The sequence below is a fragment of the Phoenix dactylifera genome, chromosome 11 (assembly GCF_051530095.1).
Source record: "Phoenix dactylifera cultivar Ajwa chromosome 11, Ajwa_hap1_PhDact_Kaust_v1.1, whole genome shotgun sequence".
In the NCBI taxonomy this organism is placed as follows: Eukaryota; Viridiplantae; Streptophyta; class Magnoliopsida; order Arecales; family Arecaceae; genus Phoenix; species Phoenix dactylifera.
Window position 1 is genome coordinate 9,985,313 of NC_143200.1, and position 23,679 is coordinate 10,008,991.

Genomic DNA, 23,679 nt, shown 5'->3' on the forward strand with positions numbered 1-23,679 from the left:
ACAAGCAGTCTTAGCTCGATGTATGGAAAAGAATTTGATACTGAATTGGGAGAAATGCCACTTCATGGTGCCAAAGAAAATTGTCCTAGGACATATTATTTCATCGAAGGGCATGGAAGTTGATAGAGCTAAGATTGACTTAATCGCCAAGTTATCTGCACCCAAGACGGTTAGAGATGTTAGATCATTTTTAGGTCATGCCGGATTTTATAGGAGGTTCATCAAGGACTTTAGTGTCATAGCCCGACCATTATGTAACCTCCTATCCATTGATACACCATTCAATTGGACTGAAACCTATCAAGAGGCATTCGAAAAGTTGAAGTCTATGCTTAGCACTGCACCCATCGTGCGACCACCCGATTGGTCATTATCTTTTGTGATCATGTGCGATGCTAGCGACTATGCGATAGGAGCTGTCCTTGGACAACGCAAGGATAATATGCCATACGTCATTTACTATGCAAGCAAAACCTTGAATGATGCGAATTACACCACCACCGAGAAGGAATTGCTTGCAGTAGTATTTGCATTAGACAAATTTCGCTCTTATATCCTTGGTGCTCCTATTGTTATCTTCATGGACCATGCAGCGCTAAAATATTTATTGGACAAGAAAGAGGCCAAACCACGCTTAATACGATGGATACTTCTACTCCAAGAATTTGACATCACTATCAAAGATAAAAAGGGAGTAGAGAATGTGGTTGTTGACCATCTATCACGGCTAGTTGTTCATGATTTGGTACCACAGTTGCCCATCAAAGACTCGTTCCCTGAAGAGCAATTATTTGCACTTTCTACTATACCATGGTATGCTGATATTGTAAACTTTCTTATCACGAACCGGATGCCGGAGCATTGGGGATCGAATGATAAGAATAATTTCTTGCGTGAAGTAAGGAGTTATTATTATGATGCCCCCTATTTGTTCAAGTATTGCAATGATCAAATCTTTAGAAGATGCATTCCGGATCATGAGATGCAAAGTGTACTCTCTTTTTGTCATGCCAGTGCTTGCGGAGGACACTTTGCATCTAAGAAAACGACAGCTAAGGTGTTGCAATGTGGTTTTTATTGGCCTACACTATTTAAAGATGCCCACGAGTTTTGTAGGACATGTGACCCATGTCAATGTGTTGGAAGTCTAACTCGTAGGCAAATGATGCCTCTTCAGCCCATTACTGCTATTGAAATTTTTGATATGTGGGGCATCGATTTCATGGGCCCATTCCCACCGTCTTTTGGATATGAGTACATTTTAGTTGGTGTTGAGTATGTGTCCAAATGGGTAGAAGCTGTGCCTTGTCGAACAAATGACCACAAACCAGTTTTAAAATTTCTTAAAGAAAACATATTTTCTAGGTTTGGGATGCCCAAGGTTATAATTAGTGATGGAAAAAATATTTTTGTAATAAACCTTTTGAGATCCTGTTACGAAAATACGGTATCGCCCATAGAATTGCAACTCCTTATCACCCGCAGACTAGTGGCCAAGTAGAGTTAGCCAATCGGGAGATTAAACGAATTTTAGAGAAAACGGTGAATCCATCACGCAAAGACTGGTTTTTAAAACTTTCTGACGCATTGTGGGCTTACCGTACTGCTTATAAAACTATTCTTGGTATGTCTCCGTATCGGTTAGTCTATAGAGAAGCATGTCATCTACCTGTTGAAATAGAGCATAAATCGTATTGGGCCATTAGAAAATTAAACTTTGAATTGTCAGATGCTGGTTTAGCTAGAAAATTACAACTTAGTGAGTTGAATGAAATTCGTCGAGATGCGTATGACAATGCTAGACTTTGTAAAGAACGAATGAAAATTAGGCACGATAAATCAATTCTAAAAAAATCTTTTGAACCTTCACAAAAAGTTTTTTGTTATGACTCTCGCTTACATCTGTTTTCTGAAAAGTTACGATCAAGATGGACAGGTCCTTTCATTGTAAAAACTGTTTTTCCACACGGGGCAGTTGAAATTGAAAATCCACAGGATGGCAAAATTTTTAAGGTAAATGGATACAGATTAAAACCTTTTCTTAAGAATTTTGCAGATGAAGAAGACTCCTTTTCCTTGGGGGAGCCTTCTTATGACTGAGCTTGACGACAAAGGTATGTATAAATTAGTTAGAATTATTTTTTTTCTTTTATTTTTCTTCTTATTTTGTAGGTCTTCTTTTTTGGATATCAACAGCTCAAGGTATTACTCTTCTCTCCAATATTATTTTCTCTATTGTCTTTCATATATCGTTTCTTGTATCTTTTACATGGAGGACAATGCATTGTTTAAGTTGGGGGGAGGGAAATATTTTGCAAAAAAAAAAAACTTGTTTTTGCATTTGATTTATTCTATTACTTTCTTTTCTGAGCAAATGCACATGTATTTTCATATTGAGTTTGTGCAACTATTAAAGCAAGGAACACATGCATACTATGACTGATCAGAGATCTATTATTAGATCCCCACACGTGTACTTAATGACAATAGGAAGGCCTCAGGAGTTCATATTTGTTAACTGCATTTTTGTTAGCCTTATCCATAAAAGAAGTACGAGTATCCTTGTTCGCACCATAAGGTTCATGATTTGGTTTTCACATAAAGATAGAGATTGAATATCCCAGTTAGATTACTTAGGTGCCTTATGATCCAACCTTGGTTGACCTATAGTCACGATGCAGCCACATATATAATAAAACTATCTATATGGTTCAGTCTACCTTTTCTTTTCTTGCATAATTATTATTCAAAAAAAAAAATTATGATGACAAGTCTGGCCTCGTGGCGTAGTCTGGTTCGAGTAATTAAGTCCAAGGGATGTTTCACCTAATGTCTTGAGCCAACTGGATCGGGGGTCATTAGCTGAAAGCTCGCTACATGGACCTTACTAGAGCCTAATGTTGGACTATTGTAATCGTCATATGTGTTTAAAAATAAAAATAAGCATGAATAGGGTTGGTCGGACTGAACCTAGTGACATGTGGTAATGATTGGTTTGACTCTATTGTGTTGGACCTCTGTGTGCCCGGGTTATTTAGTTGGGATTGATAGCTCTTTCTTTACATGCGAACCATTCTTGACAAATTTAGACAACATGTGATATTCTGAAAATTTGATGGATCAGGTTCTAATAAATTGTAGAAAACACTTGTGGACTTGAGTAGTGCACCTAAAACTCAGGCGGTGCCCTGTTGTGGTGGAGGTATTAGTACTCTGAGAAAATCATGCGATTTGATGCACACTACACTTTTATATTTTCTTGCTTTGACAGTTGCCATGCTTGAAAATAAATATCAATTAATTACATGTGTATTAGCTTAAGATTTATTTCATATTTTTTTATTAGAATCTCATGTCATATAATTCATGATGTTTGAGGGTAACATCCCTGAAAACCCTCACAAGACAACACTCGTCCACTAGGGTAACCTAGGGGTTTAACGGCTTGTTGCACGTGCTAAGTGCAATCGTGATTACTACGAAAATGAGCACTTATCTTAATTTTATGCAATTAGTTCTAATAAAACATCAAAGGATCAACCAATAATTTTGTACTCTCATGTTATTGTTTACTATGAATTGCTAGAGACTAGCAATAAGCTAGTTGGAGGTGTGATGAGAGCACAAAAGTGCGATCTGCACATCACTTAAATTAGTATTATTGCTAACAAATAATGATAGAAGTGCTGTATTAATATTATATTTTTGTTGGGTGCAGGTGATCGGAAATCAAAGCTAAAATGCATATTGGGTTCAAAAAGATGCATCATCGTAGGTGACTAGCCAACCACATGGGGTCAGTCCCAGTTGCACACTGGAAGGAGCATTAGCCGACTAGGTGCAGCCACATCCAGCAGCAGCATGTCCTCCCCATTTTGTGCGTCCGTTTGAAGGAATCCTGCACACCACCGTGCTTCAGCCGAGCCCATATCACAGCATCCACGAGCCTCCCCTTTTCCGTCCGAGTTCATCCATCCACGCGTCCGTAGCTTCCGCCGTTCCTGGAGTCCTCCCACGCATCTCAGCATCTGCGATCCTCCACGTCCGATTTATCTGCACCCAGAGCTTCATCCAGATTTCATTCGCATCTCAGTCCCCAGCAAAGATCCAGATGCCATCCACGCGTTCATCCAGTCGTTCGCAAGAATCCCAACATTTCCGTTCTTCCAGCAGTCTCCCGAGCATTCCCGCATCCAGCTTCTGTCTGCTTCTTTCGCATCTGAGTTCATCCGTTCGCGTCCCAAGCTTCACAGCAACCGAAGATCCTGCATCCAGCTTCTCCCAGATCTAGGTCCCTGCATCCACGCTCCTCCCAACCATCCGCGTGCAGCCCATCATCCCACGAACAGAGCTCCCGAGCGTCCCAGCGTGCGACCCCTCATCCAGCCGTCCGTGAAAGCTTCCAGCGTCCATGTGTTCAGCCGAGTCCCAGCATGGTTCAGCTCCATCTCCTCATTCCGTTCGCAAGCGTCTTCCTGTTAGATGTATGCCCTAGAAGCCAATCTGGCTGACACATTGTTAATTCTAGGGACATAATTTTGCACTTGACTATTTATTATTGAATAAATAAAAGGCATCTTTTCATTCATATTAATTATGTGTCTATGAATCGTCTAAGAAATTAATAAGATGATGATGCATATTCTCAAGAGTTGAGAATTTGAGCCATGTATCATTGGTGATTAATTTCTAAATGCTCCTGATCAATGGATCATCACGAGGACGGTGATTGATCCGATCAGTGCACATATCACTTTCCTTCTGGATGGACGAGACTTGAGTCCACAGTGTAGGGACACTGAAGTGATAGTGCAGGTGCTTGTTAGAGAACAAGGGTACTGAGCGTGACCAAGACAAGAAGTTACTTGGACGTCTATCCACTCGTCAGTGACTTGCTTGATGTTGCAGTAGTATGACTGGTCCTTTGACCTGCGGTGCTTCGGCTACTCACAGTGAGGTTATTGTAGTTTGACTACACGTATATATGGTCTCTAGTCATATGGGTCCTTGTAGTGTAGATTGGCTGCAGTAAGTTCACTGTAGGAGTAGGGTATGCACTTACATGGAATCTATCGACCTTGATAGAAGAGGAGTGATCCTATGTGAGTTGTTAGACTGAGTTCTAAAACCTTGGCCAGGGCAGTAATATAAAGTGGAGAAAGAGTTTTCCACTAACGAACTCGAGTCAAATAAATCTTGACATATGACAGACGAAGGGATTTGACGAGTTATCCATGACCTCCGTCCTGTAGGGATCCACGATAGAAGGACTGTATCACATGATAACTGCACCTAGAGGTTCATCATTCTATTCTGCTGGGTAGCCACTACATGCTGCTAGGTGTCACTGGTAGATGGTGGGACTCATAGGGATTATCTCGATGATCGATAAGCCCTAATGAGTAGAGTTGGAATCGTTCCGACCCATTGAAAGGAGTTTTCAATGATATTGTGATAGAGATCACAATATATCTCACTACCAGTCAGAGTAGAACCTATGGGGTCACACACACTAGAGGCATTGACCGATCCGATGGTTGAATCGTGATTAGGAATCACAAGTAATCAATTCGATTGATAATAAGCTGAAGAAGGAACAAAGAGAATTAATTAATTAGACTTAAAACAAGAGTCCTACTTGGAGTAGGATTCCTAGAGTCCTAATTGGATTAGGACTAGGAATCCTACTTGGACTGAGATTCCTACTTGGACTGGGATTCCTACTTGGACTGGGAATCCTATTTGGAGTAGGACTGAGATTCCTACTTGGAGTAGGATTCCTACAATCCTAATTAGATTAGGAGTTTTGAGTTAAATTTGGATTCCTACTTGGAGTAGGATTCCTAGAGTCCTAATCAGATTAGGACTTCGAATTCAAATTAGAGTCCTACTTGGATTAGGACTAGAATTAAACAAGTCCTAATTGGATTAGGATTTCTTAAGTCCTAATTAATTATTAATCTAATGAATCAACATGACTCCTAATTGGATTAGGATTGAAGAGTTCAATTGAGTCATGGTTCATTCAAGTTCTAATTGGATTAGGACTAGCATAGATTGAACCCAATTGATTCATGATTTGGACTAAACCAAATGGGAGCCCTAGATGCCTTTATAAGGCTTTGAAAGGAGGTGCCCTAATGATAAGTGAAGCCCTCCTCCTCTCCATCACGTGGCCACCCTCCTCTCCTCTCTTTTCAGCCACCAACAACAAAGGGAAGAAAAGGATCTTGGTGGCCTCCTTCTTCCTCCACCGTTTGGTTCCAATGCAAGGAAGAAAAAGAAGGCTGCAGGGCTTCGTTCCTCTTCTTCTCTTCATCCTTCTTCTTCCTCCTCCCAAGCACAATCAAGGATTGATTGAAAGGGAGGATATCAGCCATCAAAGTTATCTCTGCAAGGGAGCTAGCACCCCGGGGAGATAGAAAGCTTGGATCGGTTTTCTGCTTCGTGTGGATACCCGTAGAGGCCGGGCACTTGAACGGCTTCAAGCGAACCTTCATCCTAAACCACGATCATCAGTTTGCGGTGATCATCTACCCGCACAAAGGTGAAGATCTGATCTTCTAATGTTATTTAAAAGTTTTTAATCCTTATCTATCTACGAACGGTTTTTAAACAACGTTAATGCGATGAACGGTTGATCCCGCACATGCCTCTTCCGCTGCATCTGAATTTTTTGAATTTTCTGCGGCATGGGCGGGTTTCCAACAGTGGTATCAGAGCTTAGGCTTCGTAGATTAAGGTAAGGATTAGTTATTAGTGGGCTTATTAGATCTGAAAATTGAAAGATTATGCATGCTGAAAATTTTCTGCATGCAGATTTTTTCTAGGGTGCTGATTTTTGCATGCTGATTTTTATATGATAAGATGATGATTCTAATTGCATTGTTAATGGGATTACAAAGTTTAGAATCATGATTAGCATGATCAGCAACCTATGTCATAAGATAATCAATTAGTTTTCAGATCTGAAAATTATAATTGCTGCATGTGGTGATGATCATAGGATTCAAACCCTTTTGGTATCGAATGTAATGACCTGCGATGTGATCTGTAATGTCATGTAATTTTTCAGATGCTTGCATGCATCTTATTTAATATTTTGAGAGGCCTGCGTGCCTCCTAAAAGGGAGATGTAATTTATTTTTGTTTTTATTTTATATATGGTTGTATTTCTGTGATGTGATGTACGTCAACGATCAAGTCGAAGATGATGCATGAGATGAGCAGGGGTCTAAGTGGTTGATGGCGATTGGATCAAGAGTTGGTCAAGGATCGAATCAAGGAGGCTTGGAACCAATTCAAGAGTTGAAGACCAATTGATCGATTGACGTGCATGTGCTTGTAATACGACCTAATTAGAATCCATAATCATCACCCATTTAAAGTTTAGCTTTAATTATTGCTGCGATTATAACTGCCTGCAATGTGCCGTTTGCATGTGATGTGAATGAGAGTCGGGTAGATAGGTTTACATGTGATGTAGCAAACCCAATTGAGACCTTAATTAAAACCTCCTCAATCAAGTCGAGAGTGAACCAATATGAGCAAGTCATATTAGATTAATTGATCTAATTGGTGTCTAGGAAAGCATGAAAGGTGGTTACTTAATTAGGACCTTACTCTCTGAGTAAGGAGAGCCTCCCACCTGCTTACCTGGCCAATTGTTCGATTACCTCTTATGAAGAGCTCAAGTTGCAAACACTAAGACCTGATTAACCAATATTAAGTCAATAGGTCTTCCACTGTAGTAGAGCTGCTAAGGCCTTTCTGATGTTGATTTGTCTCGGCTGGATACAGTGGTTAAGTTGCATCGGGGGGCTGGATCTCTCTATAGACATGAGATGTTGTAGGGTAAAGATGGGGTTGGGCACCAATAACTGTTAGGTGAGGACCCAATGACGACTTTATTCCTACGGTTATACGGTGGGTCTGACTTAACTAAGAAATGGGACCAATAACTGTTAGGTGAGGTTTTCATGGCTTAGAGACCAAGTTACATTGCAACATGCTTGAGAAGCATTGTACAAGAGTTGTACATTCATCAATCTATGTGTCACCAATAACTGTTAGGTGAGGTGGCATGTAAATCGGTGGGACCGCAGTACCCACTAGAAACCCTAGTCGTGTGGGATTTTCGTTTTCCTACCAGGGGAGTGTGAGGAATTCGAGAAAATAGTGGGAGTTACATTTGTTCTAAAAGACCTTAGAACAGATTAGGATCAAGTACAAAAGTCTAACTAGAATCTTTACTCTCTGAGGATTATAAAATCGGCTTCTAAACTCTTAACTCATATCCTATAGAACAACCGTTTGACCAAACCCAATTATAAAGATTGGCTCAGCAAATTTCAAAAATAGTTTTGAATTGTGAGAAATTCGGGTATATGCTAGACCATGGAATCCCCATGATACCAATCCGTCCGATCACTGATCAGCGTAAGACGCTTGTTAAGTGGACGAACAATGACAATAAAGTTAGGTGCTGCACAATGGCATCCATGTCCAATGCATTACAATGCCAGCATGAGAACATGAAGACTGCCAGGGACATATTAAATCACCTGCAAGAGTTGTATGGTGATCAGAGTCACGCAGCTCGGTTTGAAGTGTCCAAGAGGCTCTTCAAAGCCAAGATGCACGATGGGCAGTCTGTCCATGATCATGGTTTGACCATGATAAAGAACTTAGAGAAGCTTGAGAAGCTTGGCATGACCATGCACAAGGAATTGCAAACGGATTTGATCCCACAATCCCTTCCACCTTCATATGAATAGTTTATAGTAAACTACCATATGAACAAGGTTGTATGCACTAAAATAGAATTGTTAAATAAATTGGTAACTATATTAGGGACCTTGAAGAAGTTCAAGGGGCATCGTTTTCACTGTCGAGTTAGTTTCTACTTCCAAGAGAGAGTCTACCTGGAAGAAGAAGAAGCCTGCGACGAAGCAGTAAGGAAGTTCCAAGAAAAAGGCCAATTGCAAGGAAAAGTGTTTCCATTGCATCATGGACGGCCATTGTAAGAGGATCTGTCCTACATACATGGGAAGCATAAAGAACATGAAGGGTGATAGACCTTCAGAAGGTATATCAGATATGCTCAGGATACTTAGGACTGTTACCTATTGCTAGCAGAAATTTGATTTCTGTATTTTATTTAGCACAGAAAGATTTTTATTTATTTGAAAAATTAAATTGATTCAACATGGTTTTAAGATTGATAGTCTCTATCACATACATATGGATGTATCTGTGAATATATCTGAGCAAACAGTGAATACCATAGGATCTAATAGATCCAAAAATGAGATAAATCTAAAGTATTTAAGGCACCTCAGGCTTGGCCATATAGGAGAAGACAGAATAAACAAATTGGAGAAACATGAGCTTTTGGGCTCATTGACTTTCGAGTCATATTTGATTTGTGAATTCTGCCTTCAAGGAAAGATGGCCAAATTATCCTTTGTAGGACACAGGGAGGTCCACTGAAATACTTACCCTAGTACACACTGATATGTGTGGCCCATTCGATGTGCAGGCTAGGGGTTGTATTTTTTTACTTCATTTTACCGATGATTACTCACGGTATGGATATGTGTATGAGACACAAATATGAAACTTTTGAAAGGTTCAAAGAGTTTAAATATGAAATAGAAAAATATATAGAAAAACTCACTAAGGTTCTTCGATCAGATCGAAGAGGTAAATACCTTAGTGGAGAGTTCCGTGATTATCTCAAGGAGAATGGTATAGTTTTATAATGGACTCCTCCTGGTATACCTCAGTTCAACGGAGTGTCGGAGAGGAGGAATCGGACTCTATTGGAAATGGTCCGATCCATGATGAGCTTCACTGATTTACCCTTGTTTCTTTAGATAGATGCCCTATTTTCAGCTATTTTCTTGTTGAATAGAGTTCCCTCTAAAACCGTTCCTACCACACCGTATGATATATAGCATGGTAAGAAACCAAGTCTTGGTCATCTCAAGATTTGGGGATGTCCGGCCCACGTCAAGAGACTACAGGCGGACAAACTAGAGGCTAGGACCATAAGTGCTCATTTTATATGATATCCTAAAGAGTCATTAGGATACAATTTTTACGTCTCAGAGGATCACAATGTGTTTGTGAGCCATCACGCCATCTTCTTGGAAAAATAGTTTATCCTTGATAGAGGCAGTGGGAGGAAAATTGAGCTTGAAGAGAAAGTCACTGAAAAGCAACGAGTCATGGATCCTATCGAACCCATTCATACAGAGCCAGTACACGATGTCCCTCAACCACCTTGCAGATCTAGTAGGATCTTCCATCCTCCCGATAGATACTTAGATATGCTAGAAGAGGATACCGAGGAAATGTTCCTAGTGGGAGATAGGGATCACACGCAGGATCCCAAAAACTACGACGAGGCGATATCTGATATCGATTCCGAGAAATGGTTGGAAGCTATGAAGTCAGAGTTAGACTCCATGCATTCCAACCAAGTCTGGACCTTAGTAGATCCACCAGAAGGTATTGTACCTATTGGATGCAAATGGATCTACAAAAGAAAGATAGGTTCGGATGGAGAGGTAGAGACCTATAAGGCAAAGCTTGTGGCGAAAGGGTATAGTCAGCGCGAGGGCATTGACTATCAGGAGACCTTTTCACCTGTAGCCATGCTGAAATCCATCCAAACATTGCTCGCCATTGCAGCATTTCATGATTATGAAACCTGGCAGATGGATGTGAAAACAGCTTTTCTGAATGGATATCTTGATGAAGACATCTATATGGAACAGCCTTTGGGTTTCACTTCCAGTGATGGAGATACAAGGTCTGCAAGCTGCAAAAGTCCATCTATGGACTAAAGCAAGCATCTCAGAGTTGGAACACTCGTTTCGATGATGCAATCAAAATGTTTGATTTCATCAAAAAACGAAGAGGAACCGTGTGTTTACAAAAGGGTTAGTGGGAGCGCTGTCGTATTTCTTGTACTGTACGTGGACGACATCCTACTGATAGGGAATGATATTCCCATGCTAACCTCGGTCAAGGTCAGGTTGTCAAAAAGGTTCTCCATGAAAGACCTTGGGGAAGCATCCTATATTTTGGGAATAAAGGTCTATAGAGATAGATCTAAAAGGATGCTTGGCCTATCACAGAAGATGTACATAGAGGAAGTGCTGAAAAGGTTCAGCATGGAGAATTCTAAAAGGAGTCTCTTACCCCTAAGGCATGAAATTAATCTCTCCAAGAAGATGTGCCCCAACACATCTGAAGAGATTCAACGCATGAGCAAGATCCCCTATGCATCAGCAATAGGGAGCCTCATGTATGCCATGCTATGTACAAGACTTGATATAGTACATGCTGTGAATGTCACGAGCATATGTCAATCAGATCCAGGCAAAAAGCACTGGATAGCTGTGAAGAATAGTCTTAAGTACTTGAGAAGAACTAAGGACATGTTCTTGGTCTTTGGGAGAAGATCAGAGTTGAAGGTAGAAGGATGCACACATATTGATGATAGAAAGTCTACATCAAGATATGTGCAATGGTGGTTCAGTAAGTTGAAAGAGTTCCAAACAACCAATCATTATAGATTCTATCTTAGAAGCTGAATGTTAAGCCGTATCTAAGGGTGCTGGAAATCTTCTAGTTAAAAGTTCATTGCAGAGTTAGGTGTAATGTCATTAGATATCATAATACTTTACTACGATAACATTGGCACCATAGCACTAGCTATGGAGCCAAGGTCTCATCAGAAGTCCAAGCACATAGAGCGGCGCTTCCACCTCATACACGACTATATTGAGAAGAAATATGTAGAGGTGCAGAGAGTAGACTCCGCGGATAACATGGCAGATCCGTTCACTAAGCAGCTAAGTCAGCAAAAGACTGAAGCCCACCTTGAGAAGATGGGGCTTAGATATATGACTGATTGGCTTTAGTGCAAGTGGGAGATTGTTAGATGTATGCCCTAGAAGCCAATCTGGCTGACACATTGTTAATTCTAGGGACATAATTTTGTACTTGACTATTTATTATTGAATAAATAAAAGGCATCTTTTCATTCATATTAATTATGTGTCTATGAATCGTCTAAGAAATTAATAAGATGATGATGCATATTCTCAAGAGTTGAGAATTTGAGCCATGTATCATTGGTGATTAATTTCTAAATGCTCCTGATCAATGGATCATCACGAGGACGGTGATTGATCCGATCAGTGCACAGATCACTTTTCTTCTGGATGGACGAGACTTGAGTCCACAGTGTAGGGACACTGAAGTGATAGTGCAGGTGCTTGTTAGAGAACAAGGGTACTAAGCGTGACCAAGACAAGAAGTTACTTGGACGTCTATTCACTCGTCAGTGACTTGCTTGATGTTGCAGTAGTATGACTGGTCCTTTGACCTGCGGTGCTTCGGCTACTCACAGTGAGGTTATTGTAGTTTGACTACACGTATATATGGTCTCTAGTCATATGGGTCCTTGTAGTGCAGATTGGCTGCAGTAAGTTCACTGTAGGAGTAGGGTATGCACTTACATGGAATCTATCGACCTTGATAGAAGAGGAGTGATCCTATGTGATTTGTTAGACTGAGTTCTAAGACCTTGGCCAGGGCAGTAATATAAAGTGGAGAAAGAGTTTTCCACTAACGAACTCGAGTCAAATAAATCTTGACATATGACAGACGAAGGAGTTTGACGAGTTATCCATGACCTCCGTCCTGTAGGGATCCACGATAGAAGGACTGTATCACATGATAACTGCACCTAGAGGTTCATCATTCTATTCTGCTGGGTAGCCACTACATGCTGCTAGGTGTCACTGGTGAATGGTGGGACTTATAGGGATTATCTCGATGATCGATAAGCCCTAATGAGTAGAGTTGGAATCGTTCCGACCCATTGAAAGGAGTTTTCAATGATATTGTGATAGAGATCACAATATATCTCACTACCAGTCAGAGTAGAACCTATGGGGTCACACACACTAGAGGCATTGACCGATCCGATGGTTGAATCGTGATTAGGAATCACAAGTAATCAATTCGATTGATAATAAGCTGAAGAAGGAACAAAGAGAATTAATTAATTGGACTTAAAACAAGAGTCCTACTTGGAGTAGAATTTCTAGAGTCCTAATTGGATTAGGACTAGAAATCCTACTTGGACTGAGATTCCTACTTGGACTGGGATTCCTACTTGGACTGGAAATCCTATTTGGAGTAGGACTGGGATTCCTACTTGGAGTAGGATTTCTACAATCCTAATTAGATTAGGAGTTTTGAATTAAATTTGGATTCCTACTTGGAGTAGGATTCCTAGAGTCCTAATCGGATTAGGACTTCGAATTCAAATTAGAGTCCTAATTGGATTAGGACTAGAATTAAACAAGTCCTAATTGGATTAGGATTTCTTAAGTCCTAATTAATTATTAATCTAATGAATCAACATGACTCCTAATTGGATTAGGATTGAAGAGTTCAATTAAGTCATGGTTCATTCAAGTTCTAATTGGATTAGGACTAGCATAGATTGAACCCAATTGATTTATGATTTGGACTAAACCAAATGGGAGCCCTAGATGCCTTTATAAGGCTTTGAAAGGAGGTGCCCTAATGATAAGTGAAGCCCTCCTCCTCTCCATCACGTGGCCACCCTCCTCTCCTCTCTTTTCAGCCACCAACAACAAAGGGAAGAAAAGGATCTTGGTGGCCTCCTTCTTCCTCCACCGTTTGGTTCCAACGCAAGGAAGAAAAAGAAGGCTGCAGGGCTTCGTTCCTCTTCTTCTCTTCATCCTTCTTCTTCCTCCTCCCAAGCACAATCAAGGATTGATTGAAAGGGAGGATATCAGCCATCAAAGTTATCTCTGCAAGGGAGCTAGCACCTCGGGGAGATAGAAAGCTTGGATCGATTTTCTGCTTCGTGTGGATACCCGTAGAGGCCGGGCACTTGAACGGCTTCAAGCGAACCTTCATCCTAAACCACGATCATCAGTTTGCGGTGATCATCTACCCGCACAAAGGTGAAGATCTGATCTTCTAATGTTATTTAAAAGTTTTTAATCCTTATCTATCTACGAACGGTTTTTAAACAACGTTAATGCGATGAACGGTTGATCCCGCACATGCCTCTTCCGCTGCATCTGAATTTTTTGAATTTTCTGCGGCATGGGCGGGTTCCCAACACTTCCCAGTCCGAGCTTCCCGCATTTCTGCATCCCATGCTTCCGAATCGGATCTGTGAAGCTTCCCAGCATGCCACGTTCGCGGCCAGCCAGCATCCGAGTTCCCAGTAACCGTGATCCCGTGATCCACGCCCTAGATCCATCGGGTCCGCTCATCTCCACCGCGTGTGAGAAGGGGATCGAGGCCAGCTTGATATTATCAAATTATATACTCCATGATTAGAACTATTCTATCTGATTGATCCTTAATCAAGAATCGCAGAATTTAATTGTTGAAAATATTATCATCGCAGAATTTCTCGTTCATGTCTTTAAAGATGCTGAGCATGCATCTTTGGAATGTTGCAGGTGCATTACACAACCCGAATGGCATTCGTCGGAAAGCAAATGTGCCAAAAGGACAAGTGAAGGTAGTCTTTTCTTGATCTTCCGGTAAAATTTCAATTTGATAATATCCCGAATAGCCATCGAGAAAATAATAGAAATCATGCCCTGCAACCCTCTCCAATACTTGGTCTAGGAAGGGTAGAGGAAAGTGATCCTTTCGTGTGACCAAATTCAGCTTTCGGTAGTCAACACACATGCGCCAACTCGTCGGGACACGAGTTGGAACTAGTTCACCTTGTTCATTTTCTACTACCGTCAAACCCGATTTCTTAGGAACGACTTGAGTAGGGCTTACCCACTTGCTGTCGGAAATTGGGTAAATAATACCCACGTCAAGCAACTTGAGGACTTCTGCCTTAACCACATCTCTCATTGTAGGATTTAACCTTCGTTGCATTTGCCTTGTGGTTTTAGCATTGTCCTCCAAATATATCCGGTGCGTGCAAATTAAGGGGCTAATTCCCTTCAAAACGGCAATAGACCACCCTAAGGCTCCTTTATGATTCTTTAAAACATCAATTAATTTTCTTTCTTGGGTATGATCAAGTCCAGACGAGATGATTACAGGAAAAGTATCTTCGGGTCCAAGAAAAGCATACTTAAGTTCCTTTGGTAAGGGTTTCAATTCGAGCTTGGGTGCTTGCTCATGGGATGGTACTATTTTCACCTCTCGAGGCGACAATCTCTCAAATTCTCCTTCTTTTGGTCTCCACCCCTTGACCATCTTGATATCCAGATTATCCACAATAGGTGTGATTGACAAATCATCATCATTGGTTCCATTAGGACACCAATCAATTAAGCTATCATTGAATGGGTCGTTAATTGCTTTAGCTAACAAATAATCTTCTGCGATGGTTTCAACCCAATCAACCTCCTTACTCTCTTCGGGATTATTGGGTTGTTTGCACACATTAAAAATGTTCAATTCTAAGGTCATGTTACCAAAAGAAAGCTTCATGACGCCATTCCTACAATTAATCAATGCATTAGAAGTTGCAAGGAATGGACGTCCTAAAATGACCGGAATCTGAGACTGTGAGTTCGAAGCCGGATGTGTGTCCAATACAATAAAATCGACAGGAAAGTAGAACTTGTCTACTTGGACTAATACATCCTCGATAATCCTCTTTGGAATTTTAACTGACCTGTCAGCTAATTACAAAGTGACGGAGGTTGGCTTCAACTCACCTAAACCAAGTTGCTCATATACAGAATATGGCAACAAATTCACACTCGCCCCTAAATCTAACAATGCTCGCTCTATCCTAAAGTTGCCTATGATGCATGAGATGGTTGGGCAACCTGGATCTTTATATTTAGGGAGAATGTTGTGCTGCAAAATAGCACTCACATTTTCAGTTAAAAATGCCTTCTTCTTAACATTTAATCGGCGCTTAACAGTACACAAGTTCTTCAAAAATTTGGCATATGAGGGTACTTGTTTGATTGCATCAAGAAGAGGTATGTTGATCTTTACTTGTTTAAAAAGCTCAAGAATTTCAGAATTAGGTTCGAGCTTTTGCAACGGCTTTAACCGTTATGGAAAAGGTGGAGGAAAAGGACATTCAACTTTCTCGGTAGAAGTTGGGACCTCAACTTCTTCTTTGTTCCTTTCATCGACTTTGGGAGCATCAGAATTAGAAGTGACTCGCGGTCTCAATGGGACGGTCTGATCGATAACTTTCCCATTACGCAAAGTCATAATGCTTTTTGCATGTTCTGTATGCGAACTAGAGGGAGCCGTATTATTACTACCGTGCATTTGTGGGTTAGGTTGGGGTTGAGCTGGAAGCTTACCCTTCTCTTGGGTACTTAGGACGGTAGTCAACATTGACAATTGGTTCCTTATATCTTCAAAATTTCGAGTATTTTGAGCATTGATATTAGCTTGACCTTGTAGAAAAGTTTGTATAGATTGCAAGGTATCCTCAATATTCGGCTTCTGAGAAGGTGGTGGTGCATAAGTAGGATGTGCAGGTGGAGGAGCTGAATGGTGTGACTGTTGAAGATGATCGTTTCTCCACCTAAAGTTTGGATGATTCTTCCAACCAGGGTTATAGGTATTCGAGTATGGATCGTTATAAGGCTTTTGGTAGGAGTTCATAGCATTTGCTTAATCGTGCAAGACTTCTTTGAATGCCGGTATGGTGGGACAATCTGTAGTAGTATGACCCGACATATCGCAGATACCACAACACTCATTTCTAAGTTCTATAGTCTTGACAGGCTCAATCTTCTTAAGCTCAATTTCTTCTACCTTCCTAGTGAGGGCTGCCATTTTAGCATGAAGATCATCCTCAGTTCTGAGGTTGTAAAGGCCTCCCTGTACAGAGCTAGTAGGCTTAGGTAAAGACTTGGTGTTTCTATCTCCGTTATCCCAAAGTTGGGCAGTCTCAACAAGGGAATCCAAATATTCCCATGCCTCATCAGGTTGTTTTTCTAAAAATCTACCATTGCACATGGTCTCTACAAACTGTTTCAACTGTGGCGATAAACCTTCATAAAAGAAGCTAATGGTTCTCCAAGTTTCGAACCCGTGATGAGGGCATGAGAGAAGAAGGTCTTTAAATCTTTCCCAACATTCATAAAATGTTTCATTATCTTTTTGTTGGAAATTGCTAATATGTCTTTTTAAAAAGTTGGTCCTTTGTGTGGGAAAGAACTTCTTCAAAAATTCTCTCTGCATATCTTGCCAAGTTCTTATTGATCTAGGTCGCAACGAGTTTAGCCATGTTTTGGCCTTATCTTTAGAGAGAAAGGAAACAATGTCAGCTTGAGGACATCCTCGGTGACGTTCGGCACTCTAAATGTAATGCTCAATTCTTCAAAATCTTTTAAATGAAGATACGGACTCTCGGACTCTAACCCGTGGAACTTGGGCAGCAATTGAATTACCCCGGGTTTGATGTCAAAATGTCCTACATTATCAGGAAAAATTATGCATGAAGGCTGACTAGTCCTAGCCGGTTGTAGGTATTGTCTTAGGGTCATAACATGGGGTTCACGTTCTCGATCGTGGTGGCTTCCCGCATCTTCATTTAAATCAGCCATCTCACAAGGTGTGAGATATTAAGAAGGAATTTTAGGGGTATGTCCTAAGGGATGATCTAAAGTTGTACGACTTAATCGACCGGTGTCGTCCCTATTCCACTTTAGCATGCAAAATAATTTCCTCTCTCTTTTTTTTAAATAAAAATAAATATAAGTACCAACTAAAGATACCCTAAAATGACACCCTCAAACAAAAATCTATTCACAATCAAACATGCAACAAAACATTACACCTCAATTTCTAATGTTTTTTCTTAAATTTCTAGACAGCTCCTAACTGGTTTGAAGAGGACACCTAAGCCTCCAATCCGGTCTAATGAACCGAGTTGACCAGGTAAGCTCCCAGGTAAGTGGAGGGGTCACGATGCATTCGCAAAGGTCCCACTTAAAACCCACTTGCCTCGAATAGATGAACTGTCTCCCTTATAGGGACAAAGCTTGCCTAGACATCAACTAAGCCACAGAGCGAAATTGGTGCAACTTTCGGTGGTCTTCATCCTATTGAGCTCGAATGTCCTTAGGGGCCAACGTCTAGTTGATTTTAGTTAAGCTTAGGATATTTATGCATTGGGGTGATTTTTGGGCTAAGGACGAGTGATGAAATTCCAACCTTATCTTTTTAAATGGGTTCTGCCCTTAAAATATTTTATGCTGATGCCTTATACTATATGCAACAATCAAGAGATTTTTTTTTTTTAATGTTTATGACATGACATTAAATTTCATTGAATAGGTGATCAAGCAAATTATTTATTTATTTTTTTTAAAATTTTATGAGTTGAAGTCTGAAATTTGAAATTTGAAATTTGAAATTTGAAATTTAAAATTTTTAAAATTTTAGGTTTTCCCTCTTTTTCTAATTTTGAATGATCACACTTGATCTTTTCTTAAAGTTTTTTTTTTTTCAATTTTCAATTATCAACAAGGGTTAATAAGATATGATACAATAAATTTCTTATTCTAAAAAAATTAAATGCAGAAAATTCAAAGCAGAAAGTAGCAAGGTTTCGTATAAATCTAATGGTCTTAAAAGTCTCAGAATGTCAATCAGACCGTTCAGATTATTGACAAATATGTCTTGCACTAGCTGACCAAATTTGAGTCCAATCAGACGGCTAATTTCTATGATATCAGAGTTTGATGCAGACTATGCAGTGAATTAAAAATAGTAGTATTTTTTTTTTCAAAAGAAAAATACTAACTACTAAGGTAAAAATTAAATCTAAAATTATACTAATAACTCAGCCGTTCTCCGGCAATGGCGCCAAAAACTTGGTGCAAAAATAAAACTGCTCTCCCAAGTGCAGGAGAATCGCACAAGTAGTATAACTCGGAAGTCCGAGGTCGATTCCTCAGGGAACGATCTATGGATTATTAGCGTAATTTTTCGATGTAATTTTTAGTTGTTTTTTTTTGAAATTAAAAGCAGCGAAATATAGGTTGCCCGGCAAAGTCCGATCGTAGAATATCAAAGTATGTTTCCCCGGAGTGGTTCGACGCTTATGTGACCAAAGCTGGAAAGAAAAAAATATTCTTCACCAAGAAAGGTCGCGAAGTCACCTCCATTCTCGATTTCTATTGCGACAGAGGGAGGTATCATAATAGAGTCAAAATCACGATTAGAGTAAGTCCGGATAAAAGGAAGAATCCAATCCGCAGCTAGTCTTGGGATCAAGGCTTCTTTCCTTTGCTGAATCAGGAATAGCCGAGGGCTAGGAGCACGAGACCTTAGCCCTGGGTGCTTTTAAGTGAATTAAACAAAGTTCAATAAGATAGAGATGGTAAGGGATCCGGAATCTCCCTTGATAATATTACTTTCAACAAATAAACTCAGAGATTCTCGATCAAGGATCAAATAAAAAAAATAGTTCTAATCATGAAATATATTATTTGAATACATGAACTCAATGTTTAAGCATTCATCGTGTCAATTATGTCTACGACAAATCAAATATCAGAGCAATCCATGCATCAATAAATATAAAACATGATGAATCTATCTAATAAATAAATAGGAGAGAATCAAAACATATGAAAAGATGTAACTCAATTAAAACCAAGGTTCAGAGTTTACTTCAAGAGAGTAACAAATCAAGGGTTCTCCCATCACCCTTTGCCAAAGAAATTAGCTTTCCATTACAACAATCACCTCCCCTTTTGTTTTTTTTCTTTTCTTTTCTTTTCGGAAACAGGGCATACCCTGTTTCCTTCTTCTCTTTTCCTTCAACCCCAGCAGGCGGCTCCTCTGTTTTTCCGAATGAGGGATCCCCTTTCCAGTCGATAAGGCCCTCTTCATATAGATCACCCCAGAGCTCATGTAATCGATGGTTCCACTGATCGCGCGTGGGGAGGATCGGATGCCGAGGATCGTGCGTTGCGGATGGCTGGAACGGAGGAAGAAGCGGGCTGCTGGGAGGCGCTGTGGGTGAGGCGAATGGCAGGGCGGTGATGCTGCTTGATCCGGAAGCTAGGATCGGTTGATATGCCTGGGAGCCGTGAGATTGGCGGAAGAGGAGCGTGTCACGGATCCGGTGCTGAGAACGGACGCCACGGATCATGCGTGGGAGGCGGAAAATGTGGAGTGGATGCTTTGCAGACGGCTGGGGGGGTCTGATGCGGGTTCGGAAGAAGGGGATCACGGGCTCGGAAGCTGTGGAGATGATCGCGGGCGGTAGAAGGCTGCCGCGGGATGCTCACGAACGGCTAGAACGGAGGAAGAGCAGGTGCTGATGGAGTTGCAAATCCGACGGGCTGCACACGGACGCTGGGAGATTAGATCATGGATCCTGGGATTCGTTGCTGTTCTATCGCAGAAGCAGGGGATGCGGGATGCTCCAATGCGTGAGATCTGGACGTGGAGGATCACTCGCAGGAGAAGCAGAATCTGGGAGGCTCGTGGATGCTGGGTGGACTGGTTCGGAAGGAATGAGCGTGGGAGATGAACTGGGACGCTCGGGAAAATGGGCTACACGCGGGCTCCTTCAAATGTAAATTGATGCACAGGCTACTGAAAATTGGTTGCAGTGAACTGGATAGTTGAACTTAGACTCCTTCTAGTGTGCAACTGGGGTTGAAATATGCAGTTGACTGGTCACCTGCGGTGATGTTTGGACCCAATGCGCATCTTAGCTTTGATTTATAATCACCTGCACCCCACAAAAATATAATATTTATGCAGCACTTTTATCATTATTTATTAGTAATAATATTAATTTAAGTGATGTGTAAATCGCACTTTTGTGTTCTCATCAATCATGAAGAAGATCCAGCTTCTTCCGGATCACTCCACCATCCACGGACTCCTCCATATCATCCACGGGTGGAACAGAGTCATCCATGCTCCCATCTGCCGAATAGAGCCTGAGTCTCCAGCGTATCAAATCAGCTTCTTCTCAACGGCATTCACACTCCAACTTTATCTCAGCCGTGAGCATCATTCCCTGCATCCAAGGATCAAGCCAACTGTTCAACGCGATCAGCTCCCAGCGCATCTTCTTCACAACTTCCGGATTCCTCTCAGCCGTGAGCACCATCCCACGTTTCCCACGTCCTCCACATCTCCCTCTACTTTGGAACAACGTATCAGATCCCATCTTCTCCATGATCCTCTTCTCCCGAAAAAGCTCCAATCCCATCAAATCTCCAAGATATCCCACGTGCATCCCGTGTTCTTATCTTCTCACTCAGAACGGGGAGGAGGGAGAGAGGTAGGCAGCCTATAAAAAGGGAGTCAAGATGTGAAGGAGGGGGCAGCTCTTCTCCGATCCAATAATTCTTTTCTCACCCATTCTATCTCACCGCATCATTCATTCCTATTTGGGAGTCCCGCTGAAGCTAGAGAAGGGAGGAGACATGGGAGAGAGGAAGGAAGTCGTGATGGAAGCCTTCTCCACTACTGCTGTCGTCTAGAATCCCATGGAAGGCTGAGTTCCGTCGCTAGGGCTGGATGAAGCTCTAACAGAGAAATAAGGATTTTGTATATTTAATTTTTTGTTCTTGGAGTTGTATGAACTTAAAGCTTTTAATGAATATCTTCTTTTATCACATATTTAATTTCTGTGATGTTAAATGTGACGTTTATACAACTGGTTTTCATGGTCACTAAGTAAATATAAAGATCATCGATGCTTAAGGAAGATGCAGTGTCCTGCCACATTAGTTTAGGGTAGACATTTCATGCCAACTGAAGATGAATGTTCCTAAACTGCTTTTGTGATATTTTATTTGAATGCTTATTCAGTTTGTAGCTAATTTGCATGTTAATCCAAGAATAAATTAAAATACAATTAATCCTTGTTGCCATGTTAGTGGTGAATTCCTTGCCCTAGGTTCTCTCAACTGATATCATTTTAATTGCATTTCTTATTAAATTGTTTAGGTTAATATTCACACACAAATTCATATTTATAAATTTGAAAAAAGAAAATAATCGTACTCCAATTTTTGTGGATCGATATCCGTAATCACTATCCTACAAGGTACGCGCTATTGCGTGATCTTTAAAACTAACTATTAATTTTTGGCGGTGTTGCCGGAGATTGCTACACGGTTGTTTTCTTTTTGTTCATTTACTTTTATTTATTTTTTTTAGCGATTGGATACATCTACTTCCTTATATTTCTATATTTTTGAGATGTACTAATCATTATTTGTTTTGTTAGGACTATCGAAAAAAAAGGAAAAGAAGGAATGAATTTTGGACGACTAGAGGGCACGTACGGAAGAGGTTTGATCAATTAGCTTGCTGCAATTTTTGCTTGGTAACCTCTAAACCTTTCTTGTCTTTTCGCGCATCAGCTTGCAAACGTAGTGGGGAAGCTCGGCACATACGTCTCGACATATGTGTGTCTAGTCTGTCACCCCCTTTAAACTACGAGTGCTCGAATAGATATTATTTAGGTTGCTCATGCATTTGAATCCTTATTGTAATTGTTTGATTTAATTTGAGTAAGATGTATATTGTTGCTTGACATACCATTTAATTCATCACGCACATAGTAAGGGCAATCACCCCAACAAGATAAAAACTGGATTTCATCACCAGATTCTTGCCCAAATTAGGTGAACCAATTCTCACATAGCTATCACTTTAATTAAAATCAATTAGACATTGGCCCTTAGGAACATTCGAGCTTAATAGGACGAAGATCACCGAAAGTTGCACGAATTTTGCTGTGTGGCTCAGTTGATGTCTAGGCAAGTAGTTTTTAAATGGGATCTTTGCGAACGCATCGTGAGCCCCCCACTTACCTGGGAGTTTTGTTCGTCCGATTCCTGTTTACTTAAAAATATGCTAAATAGATCGTTGTTAGAACCGACAAACAAAGTTTAATTTAATTTTACTCTTACCTTTCCTACTCGAAGAATAGCGGTTGTAAGAGGTCGATCCACAGGGAGGCGATTGGAGTTGCATAAAAATTAGAACATTCACTCGGATTCAAAATCAATTTTTGAATGATAAAGGAAAAACATTATTTCGGGGATGTGGAATAATTCTCGAGTCTATTAGAGAATGGTTTCTATTTGAAAATAAACAAAGGAAAGAAAGAAAACTTGCAATTGAAATTTGATGCAGAGTAGGATTCGATTTCTAAAGACAGAATATAAATCAAAATCATCAATCGAACTGCAAAGATTTATTCCAAGGTTAAGAATTCTAGAATGCATATAATAAATTGTAGAATATTAAATTAAAACTTAGACATGTATTGCATAAAATAAATTTATGGATTGCATAAAAGGACGAGTGCTTACAAGAGTAAGAAAGAAAAAAAATATATAAAAAAAATAAGGAACAAGTAACTCGGTTGAACACCTAAACAAAAGAAAAATTAAAATAACATTTTTTTCTTCTTCCTTCTTCTCGGAAAACAGGGCCTCCCCTGTTCTTTGGCTCAACACCAAGCCCGCCTCCTCCTCTTTCTTGGACCAGCCGGCCACCACCCCCCTCCGAGCTCCTCTCCCCCCTCGATGGCCTCTCCACCCCTCCTCTTATAGTCGCGAGGTGCTGAAATTAGGGGAGGAATCACGGGCGGCCGATTGCAGATGCGGAAGA

At 40.6% G+C, this 23,679-nt stretch overlaps 1 non-coding gene across 1 annotated transcript; it reads left to right on the top strand.

Moving 5' to 3' along the window:
- The first annotated feature begins 17,104 nt into the window (after window positions 1–17,104).
- On the top strand, window positions 17,105–17,214 carry LOC148700650 (small nucleolar RNA R71). The gene has a single exon (XR_015971612.1). It is a non-coding gene; the product is annotated as a small nucleolar RNA R71 (small nucleolar RNA).
- Window positions 17,215–23,679: the final 6,465 nt, after the last annotated feature.